Raw genomic sequence first — 12,789 nt, forward strand, 5'->3', positions numbered from 1 at the left:
GAGTGACAGTAAATAAACTACGTGATTTGACTGGTGACGTCTTTTATTTTTACACATCCCTTTTTTTTATCCCTCTCAACAACCTCGCTCAAAGAACTTGTCCAGCTTGATGGAGGTAAACAGTGACACCACAGAGATGCCCATGATACTGGAGGCTGGACCGGTGAACTCAGGCGCACTTTTAATCACTTCTTTAATTTCACAACAAGCAGGAAATCTTTTCAACATGGATGAATCGATTGCAGAATGCAGACAATTCTGATTGTTATACCGTGCAATAGTTTATTTTAGCATGGAAGCATGTTTGTCTGTCTGTCTGTCTGTCTGTTTGTTCATTCATTGTTTCGCTTTTTTTTTACAAGACGAAGAGAAGTCGGTGTGCTCGGCCATGTTGGCTGTGGGAACATTTGCAAAGAGGAAGAGCATGATTATATATTTATAGGGAAATGCAGTACTCTAGCATGTCTTTCACTGTTCACATAGCTTATCCTGATGCTGTCCAGGTCTCACTTCATACCTAAAACAACAGCATCTGCTGATCATCCTCAATAGCACAGTCCCAGAAATATGGTCTCAATTTGCTGTCCCAGCACGACAGGATGAAATCACCATTGTGAGAAATCTGCTTAGACTCCTGTAATGTGGATGCTCCTGATTCTTTCTGCATATAATTACTGAGAAACATTTTATTTTAAAGGGTTTCATGTGATCGGTGACATGGTAGCACAATGGTTAGCGCTGTTTCAGCTCACGTCTCAGACCAGGGTCTGGGAGTCTGTCCCATTTCTACATATGGAGTTTGCATGTTTTCCCCGTGTCGTCATGGGGTTTCCTCCAAGTACTCCCCCCCCCCCCACACACACAGTCTAAAAACATGTGAACTGGAGCTCCCAAATTGCCCATACAGTAGGTGTGAATGGTGAGTGTGCCCTGCGATGGCTTGGTGCCCCATCTTAGGTTATTCCCTACCTTATGCCTGTGGCTTCCAGGATAAGCTCCCGACCCCCACAATCCTGCATAGGAGACACGGGTATAGAAAATGGGTGGATAAATTTCACTCATTATCTGCAATTCCATAATGCTCAAAAGCATTGTATGTATATATATATATATATATATATATATATAGAGAGAGAGAGAGAGAGAGAGAGAGAGGGAGAGAGAGAGGTAGCCCCCGTCATGTTATGATATTTGCCGGCAATGTACAATGTGTTCTTCGGAGGCACACATCCCTTAAAACAAGGGAGCTTTATCGTGACGGGGTCATGTTTTCTTTTACTGAACTGAATTAACGGAGGGAACGGGGTCCAGACCGCACCAGCAGGGCCCACCGCGAGCCTCCTGTCCTGGAGAAAGTGTTACCAAGACGTGGGGAGTGGGAAGACACCAAGGGGAATATTTACACAAAAGACGGCGAGTCAACGATTCACGCTCGTCCTCCAAGGGTCTCTCTCCTCTCAGCATTTAAATCAAAGCGAGTGCAATCTAGGACATATGGAATTATGTCATTTTGACTCGCTCTTGGTCACAGAGCCAAACTCTATTCGCCGTATTTTTTTTTTTCTGCCGGCGTTGACAGAGACAGAGTTTTCCTGCTTCTTAGCCTCTCCCAGAGGAGCACGTCTCACGGGCGGCTTTTCAGCACTGGGCTCCCCGCGGAACTCCTGTGTGAAGCTAAAGCAATCCAGGACCATTCGCGTCATGTAAAACTGAATTCGACTACATTGCTCTCCCTATTCCAAAAATCCCTGAGTTGCTTTACAGTTGCTCAGTCAAGAAATTCCTTTCATACTATATTCCTGTACTTTGGGCTGCCGTTGTTGGTCATCAAGGTTCCTCAATGGCCTCCAGGCCAGACCCTGTCTCTTGTTCATCGTCAGACTGCCAGCAGGTCTACCACACTCTGGCAGCAGAATTGGACAGAAAAGTGGCCCAGTCCAAGCAACTTCCACCTTAAATTAATCAGAACCTCTTCACCTCCAAAATGATTTCATCTAAATAAGATCAAATGGACTTAAAAGGAAGGAAGTGAGACGGAAGGAGTCATATTTACCTAAGAGAGGGGAATCGGCTTCCTAATCACTGCCTGTTTTCATGTGTGTGAGAGCTGCTTATTTGTGAAGTTAGCAAGCATTCAAGGCCAAGTAAGCACTGCAACCCTGCTGTTGGCACCAGGGCTGATTTTGGCCAGTGCACACTGGTCCCGTGAGGCCCCCCCACCAGACACGCACGGCTGACCCCATTGGGCTGGAACCCCTCACTCATGTCTGGTTTCTGCCAGTGCACATGAATCCCACAGGGCTCTTCCAGACTCACTGCCTACCCCACTCCCAGCCTACCCCACCAGCTGCACACACACCCCCTCCACTGGACAGGCATTGTCATGGGGGGTCCACGAGGCCCCAGAAGACAGATCCTGCTCAATAAAAGATGTGATAATTTAGCAACCCTGTGGATGGCCTTTGGCAGTCTCTGTGGACTCATTGGATAGAAGAGACCATATTACACATTTTAAGATGCATTTTGATTAAAAAAACATGTATGAGAACCAGGGCTGGACTGGCATTAAAAATTGGCCATGGAGTTTGGGATCCTCGAAAGTAAATTTTGCCCCAGCTCACATGCCCAATATGCTAGATGGTCACTCCAACCCGAATCAGAACACAGGGCTGCCCTCTAATAGGGTAGAATGGGAAAGACTCTCGGGGGTGTGGACACTAGGGGGTGCCCATGACTGCGTGAGTGTGGATAACAGTAGCTTTGGTGGGGGGGGGGGCATTCAATAGAATTATTCAAGGGTCCGGCCACATATTTCATGGCTTTAGCAAACCAAGTGTCTTTTTAAACTACTTTGAGGGACCAAGTTGCTGTTGCCTCACCTGTAGAATGGATACCCATCCATCAATCTTGAGTACAAATCAGGCAGGTACTCTCGTTGGAATGTCCATGTGGCCCCCGTCACTTGCAGAGTAAGACGGACCCACTGAATACCTGCATGACAGACATGCTGACTGCTTTCAATTACAGCTGCGAGTCCAGCTGCGCGGCGCAGTCGGGCTCGATGATGGCTTTTAGAAAGGACCTCTCAGCTGTGCCAGAGATGAGGGGAGTGTTTTAATGATGCTCAATGAACCAATTATACACTGCTGCAGATGTTCCATGCGACCGGGAACGAGAGCAAGAGCGAGAGGCAGAGAAGAGAGAAAAGTATCAGTCAGAGAGATACACTGTGGCTCATCATCACACTGGCAACTTGTTATGGTGGATGGTGATGTTTCTCCCTGACCACAGAGCCACTGGCATCCACGCCCCTGCTGAAACAGAGAGGCTGGCGTCCACCCCAGTCTGAATTATACTGCGGCCAGATGCAGTCTGAGCTGAAAGCCGGCCATGAAACCTGCGGTAATCAACGCTAACATTGACAGCGGCGTGTTATTCGTTGTTGCCCGGGAGACGGCCTCCCGCCTCACGTGCCGTGCCGTACAGCGAAAGACTTTCCTTGGTCACCAGCCGGCTGGGCCTGCAGAGAAACGCTCTCGTCGCTGGTTTATTAATGAAACCTTTGAACACCTGCACGGATAAGTCTGAGGCTCCCTTTCAGCGTTCATTCTCTCTGGCTCAACATTCGGAATCAAGCTAAACACTGCATGGTCAGTGATTCCCACATGTCACCTTGGGAATTATTTTGAATTATGTGTGTGTTTTAGTAGTTATTTCATTGTGGGGACCAGATTTCCCCACTATTTGATAAGAATCTGTAACTTTTCACCTTGTGGGGATAATTTTTTGGTCCCCCCAAGAAGAACCTCAGTTTATAAAAATCTGTGGATGCAATCAGAAAACTTAGAATCCCAAAAGTCTTCTATTTAGTTTGGTTATATCTGGTTAAGGTTAGGGCTGTGTATAGATTAAGTTTGTCATTGCAGGATGAGTTTTGCCATATTGAAATGAACAGAGAGGCTCCATCAAGATATGAATACAATCGGCTTTAGTATAAGATTGTTATTATGCTTTCCGTCCGGCTGTGTGCTTTCATTGATAAGCACATCAAATATATACACTTCTTATAGAAGACTGCAAGATTTTGGATGTCAGAAAATGGGCTTTTTGATGTGTGCTGAAGTACACTTGTGGCTTGTGTGTGGCAGGAGGGAGGCAAGCAGTGTTGAACAGAATGAGACGACGAAATGCAGGTTAATTGCCTGTGGTCCCTGGGCATCTACCTAACATGACATCTGCCTGACCCTATGGGGATTGTGCCCCCTCTTGTGGCCACAGTGTGTGCTGACAACCTTTCAAAAGTGTCGGCCTCAGTGTTGCTGAAGAGAATAGCGGTTTTCTGTATTTTAATTCTGTCCACTTGTATTTACCTCACACTTTTATATAAAAAGTATATTATTGGAATAAATGTAGCTTCACAGAAGAGGAATGACTAAGAATTGCCTCTTTAAGGAAAGACACTTAAGGAAGAATGACTCATGCTGCTCCATAAGAACAATATCTATTTCAAAACTGGAATCACAAGGGAGATTTTTAGGATTGGCTCCAAAATTGTGTTTTCTTCTTAATTTTCCAGAAAAGATGAATAAATACACTTATACAAAGTTTATTTTGGAGATAGTAAACAATTGTTGATAAGGTTTGAAGCAAAGTCTCCATTAAGACGCTGTGTCTGAAATTGGAAGGTTGTTGGTTCATATCCCTGGGTTGGCAGAGTGACATCACCATTAGGCCCCTGACCCAGGCCCTTAACCCCAATATCTCCAGGGACTATCTGACCCTGTTTTCTCCCAAAAAATGTGCATCGATTTAGATAAAACCATCTGTTAAATAAATAAAATGGCAAATAATAAAGTTATAAGCCTGCAGGTTAATAGACAGACTCCCGCAGAGAGTGCAGTGTCCAAAGGTATGTTGTGTAACCCAAACACTGTCCCATTGACTTGGTTATTGACTATTTGTAATCAGGCAGTTGTGTTTCACCATGGCTGATGCCGATTGCCTGTCACTGTCCCCCTGTACCATCCATGCATGAGTTTCGACACGCCAACGAGCGTTGCGGTGTGACTGGGTCTTCCCTGTGATTGTGACGCGGCTCAGCTCAGCACAGCGCTGAAGTGGGGCTGTACCACATCGCTCTGCGTTCAGCTGTTGACGGAGCTGCAGCGTATGGCCCCCAGCCAGCCTGCATTCAGTAAAACGGAGCACATATCAAACCCCTTCAGTGCGTTCCTTTCAAGGAGCAGGTGAAGAACAAAACAAGCCAGCGAACGCACCGCCTTTTGCCAAACAGATGAGAATTTTACCACCAGAATACCCACAGAAGAACAATGGTGAGTCTGACTGCTCACAGGCGCGTGTGTGTGTGTGTTGGGGGAGGGTGTTGCAGGGGCACAAAAAACTGTGCACCACCCTCTGTGGTCTTTACACTCATTTCAATTTAATTGCAGAGTGGGGGAATTATTAATTACCCAATCAAATAATCGCTCGGTGAGTCTGACAGGCATCCTGTACAGCCTGAGTGGAAACTGAAGCGGAGAGTAGGGAGATGTGAATTAATTGGACGGTTACGTTTCAGGCATTTTATTTTGAATGAAAACAATCCTGAAGCAGGGGAGCGTCCTGGTCTCTGGCTGCCAGGCCCCTGCGTCACTGGCAGACCAATTTCACCTCATTACCTCTTGGGTATTAATATAGACTTCTTTCCATGAGCTGAGTTCTCTCAGCAGGAACTCCTAAAACACCTACAATTAACCCCTTGTGAATAGTGTCCGTGTTCACCCCTGAGGTGTTGTCTTGTTGCCCCCGCCTCCCACCCTCACAGACACACCTCCTCTCATTTTCTCATGTTCATTAGGTCGTAATATATCATGCGTCTTGTTTTCCTTACACTGCAATTTATGGGGTGCGTGCCGAACCCCAGGACGTGCATGATGAGCGGCAGGGACTGTGTCACCACAGAGCCACACGTGTCGTATTCCTGCCGGGGATTCTGGACCATAAGGCCCCATCTTGAAGTTGCCCCAATATGGAGCATCCCTCCTGCACATGCCTGCCGGACAGTCCACATTTTTACCAGGAGCTGGGAGGCAGCAAAAATGTGGACTGTCTGGCAGGGAGCTGGGAGGAATAAAAAATGTGGACTGTCTGGTAGGGAGCTGGGAGGAAGCAAAAATGTGGACTGTCTGGTAGGGAGCTGGGAGGGAGCAAAAATGTGGACTGTCTGGCAGGAAGCTGGGAGGAAGCAAAAATGTGGACTGTCTGGCAGGGAGCTTGGAGGAAGCAAAAATGTGTACTGTCTGGCAGAGAGCTGGGAGGGAGCAAAAATGTGGACTATCTGGTGGGGAGCTGGGAGGGAGCAAAAACATGAACCATTTGTGGGTCCCCAAGGAGCGGGTTGGGAAACTCTGCTGTTCCAACTTCACTACTGTTTAGTCTGAGCAAATAAAAGCTGCTTATCTGATCTGGAACCTTCTGCATCTATTACATAATTACGATTAATTACATAACTTTGGGACTAGGATTTGTGTTTAAATACAATTTCACTTTACATGGTAACCTAAAGCATATTTCCAAATCATAAAGAAAAAATAAAACATAATCTGTACACTGAAAACTGACTTTAACGCGATTGCACTTTACTGGCAAAGATTTTTTACATTCAGCATCTATTAACAGGAAAATAAATAAATGCTTTAACCAATAACAGGCAGACATTAATAAAGCTTTTGTTAGGTGTGTTAAACCAGGTAAAACAAAAATTGTGCGGGGCTCTGGCCCTCCAGGACTTACACGAGTTTTACACCCCTGGTTTAGATTATAGCTATATATTTTCAAACATTGTATAAGCTTTGTACATATAATCATTAATGATGTGTAAAAGTCGAACTATTGTCACAGAATCAGTTCAGGCTAACTAATAATTTTACCAGGGTGAAATTTATGGTGGGTAAAATGAGCCAGTAACCATTTTACTTCAATCAAACATAAAATATTTAGAACCCAAAGGATGCAAATAACTTACTTTTCTGCATATTAGTAAGAAATAAATCCCAAAAATTGTAAAAGGCTTGACAGCGCAACAAAGTAGGCAAAACATGAACTGAACTCACTTTCACGTAAATTCACGTTTACATTTATCTTTCTCATTTTTTTATGATCTCTACCTTTATTCTAAAACCAATAAAGTCTGCACATAATAATACCAAGAAGATACGCAGTTCTGCTACCTCTTTCCTAAATCGAGTTAAATTTGATGAGAGCATTGTTCATAAAACCAAGTTGCGGTAAAAGTTTTACAGCTGCGCTTTACGGTCAGAGCCTGGGCCAGCACAGAGGTGAACCTCATGCCTGATGCATTGTTGAAATGAACTGAAAAAAGTGCCAAGGTGATGGTTGGGGTAATTATGTCATATGCATTGCACCCTTCCATGTGATATAATATTTATGTCAGAATTCTAGATGCAGCCATGCCAAATGATATTGCGCGTTTTATTTAATTCGTTGATCCCAAACAAAGTATACAGTGAAGCAAGTCAGCCAAGAAAAGAGAGTTACAACCTAAAAACACAAGGCGCAGGGACAGCCATGAAATGCTCCCAGCCGAATAATCAAACGCTTCAGCCTTGTGCATTGAATAACACTAGGCTGTTCCTTTGGTAAAGTTTGGCTTTATTTCCAGAGTTATAACAATAGTAAGAGACTGTACAAGGCATCGTTGGACAGAGCACACTCCGGACACTCATTAAACAAGACTTAACTTGCAACAGAGGGATTTTACTTTTAAGAAACACACCAATGGTAAACTTCAGCGTTCATGGGGCCCTACTTTTATAATAACCATATTCAGGTCAATATATTTCCCACAGACCAGTGAGTGATCGCTGTGTGAAAGTACGATGATTAAGACAACTGATATATTACTGGTATAGATACAGATGAACTTTCCTCAACCACTGCTCTATTCAGAAAACTAAAACAACTTGAATTTTCAGGTACATGATGTAAAATATTTTCCGGAGACATTTGCATGTAGACTAGGTGACAATCAATTCTAATGAACTGGAGCAGATTTATTTTGTTAGCTCTGTCGCTCACAAAATGTTACAAATGTAAAAGATTTTTAAAAAATAATAAAAAAATCTTCTGCCTTTGCCATGCGAACAGTCATAGTTGTAAAATACGCGTAATATCTAATAAAAAAAAATAAGAAAAATAGCAGTTTTAGCTAAGAAATAAAATACGTGATAAAATATGTTTTTCAACGAAAGTTACAAAACGCTAAGCTAAACTTTGCTAAACTTTGCAAACGAAGGGATTCACTATTCACACAAAAGCAAGAATACAATTTCCAATAAAGTGCCAATGGTTTCCATGACAGGTAGGGATATGCCTATCCTTTAATTTTTTACAGTAAACATGTACAGGATCCTTGAAAAACGCTGTGGGTTGATCTGGAGTTACTGCTGTATGTTGAAAATTGATGCATTTTCCCTCACTAAACCCGGACAAACCGCCGATTTTTGAAAAGCTGCCCGGACGCCCGGACAGGAGCCCAAAAGGAGGACGTGTCTGGGGAATCCCGGACGTGTGGTATCGCTAGGTAAGGCTGGCTTGGATGGGTGAACTTGTGGTTGTACTATGGTGAAAGTAAACACACTTTTCTTGTACAACACGATGGTGCACATCTTTTAAATTTGTTTACAACAATTTGAAACCATAAACTAAAATCAAAGGTGCTAAAATCGTTCATTTTATTTATTCAAGTGGTCAGAGGTGATCTGGGTGGGGGACTAAGATATACTTTCATGAGTCCAAAATATCGAACAGCGCTCCTGTACAAAACAAAACAAAAGTAGTTAGAGCTCATGGATATGTAAATATAACCCAGCGTTTGTCTTAGGCACGTGAAACTATTTTTACATTGTTTTTGCAATAACCCCGTCGACATATCGCGATATATGATTTCGTTAAGTATGAGTGTGTGGTGATTTCGACCAAACATGATATTTTTAAAAACCTGGTTACATTCTTTATTACATAATATCCGTTTAATGTAGCTTTAGACAAAAACATCTGTTAAAAATCACTGCAAATGTAAATACGGGTAAGAGGATGCTGACATTATCTGTTATTGGCTGTGACACGTAACTGGGTGGTTTTGTTGAAGGAGAATACTTAAATACACAGAGGAACGGTGAATACAAAATTAACAGTTTATATCATGCATTATATTCATAGTGTAATGAATTGCTGGATTTTATTCCTTTAAGTTATTTCAGTGGTTAAAAATTATATATCATATTCAAAAGCTAAAATTGTCTGATATTTATTTGCTTTCCTGCTCGTTAAGTGTAGGTCTAAATGTAGGTCTGTGTTTCATAATTAATCATGATAAATACTTTACTTACTGATTAAAAAACACAATAATGTTTTTACAATGGATCAATTTGCTGGTGTAATACTGATGACGTCACTTTGCCAAAGTCAAAAACGTGCTTCTAGCTAAGAACATGAAATTTTGGTAAATTTAGAAGATGGGCAAACAGGCAGATGTATACAACACTCTCCCACCAGGTTCAGTCTTAAAAATCTTTTCATCTACACAGGTGCATTGCAACGTAATAACAGGGAAAGAATTCTCTCTGGGGGGACCTGAATAGAAACATTGAGGATGGGGGGTTGATATACCAGGTGTGTCTGTCAGGTGCAGATAATCTGGATCAGTCATACAGTATATTGCAAAATTTCGGGTCCGTATGCCGGTTCTGGTCCTCCGTTTATGGCCATCTAATGTAAGCCAGATGATCTGGAGCTGCCGTGCTGGAGGGTGGCACAGAACGTATGCTGGAGGGTGGCACGGAACGTATGCTGGAGGGTGGCACGGAACGTATGCTGGAGGGTGGCACGGAACGTATGCTGGAGGGTGGCACGGAACGTATGCTGGAGGGTGGCACGGAACGTATGCTGGAGGGTGGCACGGAACGTATGCTGGAGGGTGGCACAGAACGTATGCTGGAGGGTGGCACAGAACGTATGCTGGAGGGTGGCACAGAACGTATGCTGGAGGGTGGCACAGAACGTATGCTGGAGGGTGGCACAGAACGTATGCTGGCTGGTAATGCTACCCTTGGTTGCCCAGATGTCCAGGTAGCTGCCCTGACCTCAGAACCTGTGAATATAGCTTAAGGGTGCTGTGAAGGTAACTGGAATCTGTTAAAAGTGATTATGTAGATCTTTGGAATTATCTTGTTAAACATTATATAATGAAAATCAGAAAACATGAACACTTTCTATGAATGCCATGTCTGTAAGAATCACATTCATAACACAGTATAATGCATTCATAAAGCAATTATGATGCTCTCATCTGTAATGCACTATAGATACCTTCATATTGCAGTGCAGTGCTTCATTACGTCTTATACTGACCATTATAATGCATTATGAAGTTATCTATAGTGTTTTATAGATGAGCTTCATTGGAGCTTATTAGGTATTGTAATAAACACTATAATGCCTCATGACTGTCAGAAGAGGATGCTGTAGTGCTTCATTACTTTTTGCACCAACCATTATAATGCATCATAAAGATATGTATAATTCATTATAGATGACAACTTCAAGTAAAATGCTACCAAAAATGTTAATGCTTACTTTAATTACAGCTGTACGTGTATTGGCTGTATTTAAAAAGTTAACACCTACCTGTCCAGAGGTCAGAAGAAACAGGAAGCCCCTGCAAGTACATTTGGTCTGTTGAATCCATGTGTTTTGCGGTGGCTTTTGTGTCCCAGCTGATATGCAGGAGAACTTCCTGAACTTCAATGAACAGCAGACTACAGCAGATGGATTTCTCATTACAACAGGAGATTTCAATCATGCCGATTTAAAGGTTTTATTGCCCAAACTTCAACCTGTGGACTGTCCAACTAGGGGAGACAACATATTAGACTTAGTTTACACAACATTCAAGGAAGCTTACAAGGCCTCCCCCACCTGGGTCTCTTTGGCCACATCACAGTCCTGCTGAGACCTGCACACAGACCCAGAGTAAGAGCCATCAGACCAACACAAAAGGAGGCAGGGTGTGGCCAGAGGGGGGCTCCTATGCACTAAAGGACTGTTTCATTACCGCAGACTGGGACATTTTCAAAGAAGCTGCCACTCAAAACAACCACACAGACATAGAGAAATACACCGAGGCCGTTACGGCATACATCTCTAAATGCATTGAAGATGTCACTCATACTAAAACTGTTATCGTTCAAGCAAATCAGAATCCATGGCTGACAGGGGAAGTACACAGGCTCCTGAGAGCACGGGACGCAGCCTTCAGGGCCGGTGACACCGCAGGCCTAAGTACAGCCAGAGCTAACCTGTCCCGTGGAATCAAGATGGCAAAACAGCAATATAGCAATAACATATCTGGATACTTCAGCAACACTATTGATGCTCGGAGCCGCTGGCGAGGCATTCAAACCCTCACGGACTACAAACCACCTCCCCAGACTTGTGATAATGACATCTCTTTGCTGAACAGTCTCAATGACTTCTTTTGTCGCTTTGAAACACAGAACAACACACCAGCACAGAAGACCACCCCTCCCCCGGGAGAGCAGGCTGTGGGTCTGTCTACAGCCAGGATGTGGAAGACTCACTCCAGAATAAACCCACGCAAGGCAGCTGGACTGGATAACATACCTGCTCGTGTCCTAAAGGACTATGCAGAGGAGCTCAAGGATGTTCTCACGGACATCTTTAACATCTCCCTGAAGTTCCCACGTGTTTCAAAGCCTCCACAATAATACCGATTCCTAAGAAGCCCCACCCATCCAGCTTTAATGATTTTCGGCCTGTTGCACTGACATCCACCATCATAAAGTGCTCCGAGCGACTGGTCATGGAAAACATCAACTCCATCCTCCCCTCCTCCCACAAACTGATGCAGTTTGCATACAGGTCAATCAGGTCCAGAGATGATGCTACCTCCACTGCTTTATATCCAGCCCTCACACACCTCGACTCAAAGAACTCATATGTACGAATGCTGTTCCTCGACTTCAGTTCAGCATTCAATACTATCGTTCTCCAGCAGCTTACTCACAAACTTGGAAAATTAATATTCAAAACATCCCTCTGTAACTGGGTGTTGGACTTCCTAACAAGGAGGACACAAAAAGTACGGGTCAGGAGCAAAACCTCCAGGACCAGTATGCTCAGCACAGGGGCTCCACAGGGGTGTGTGCTAAGCCCACTACTCTTTACACAACTGACACACAACTGTGTGCCAACCTACAGCACAAACCACTTCGTGAAGTATGCGGACAACACAACTGTAGTGGGCGTCATAAACAACAACGAGGAAACCAGCTACAGAAGTGAGGTGAGCCACCTGGTCCAATGGTGCAAGGCGAATGATCTCTTCCTCAATGTGGGGAAGACCAAAGAAATGGTTTTCAGGAGAAGACCTCCTCAGCATGCCTCACTGACCATCGACGGTGTTGCTGTGGAGAGGGTGACAACAACCAAATTTCTGGGGGTGCCTATCTCTGAGGATCTCTCCTGGACCAATAACACCACATCACTGACCATGAAGGCACAAACACGCATCTACTTCCTCCGTAAACTAAGGAAGGCGAAAGTTCCACCCCCCATCATGCTCTCTTTTTACAGAGGCACTATTGAGAGTGTCATCACTGGCTGTATCGCTGTGTGGTCGGAAGCGGCTCTGTCTCCTGCTGTAAGGCTCTGCAATCGATAGTGAACACAGCTAGCAAGATCATCGGC

This window comes from Brienomyrus brachyistius, chromosome 22, assembly GCF_023856365.1.
Source record: "Brienomyrus brachyistius isolate T26 chromosome 22, BBRACH_0.4, whole genome shotgun sequence".
Classification (NCBI taxonomy): domain Eukaryota; kingdom Metazoa; phylum Chordata; class Actinopteri; order Osteoglossiformes; family Mormyridae; genus Brienomyrus; species Brienomyrus brachyistius.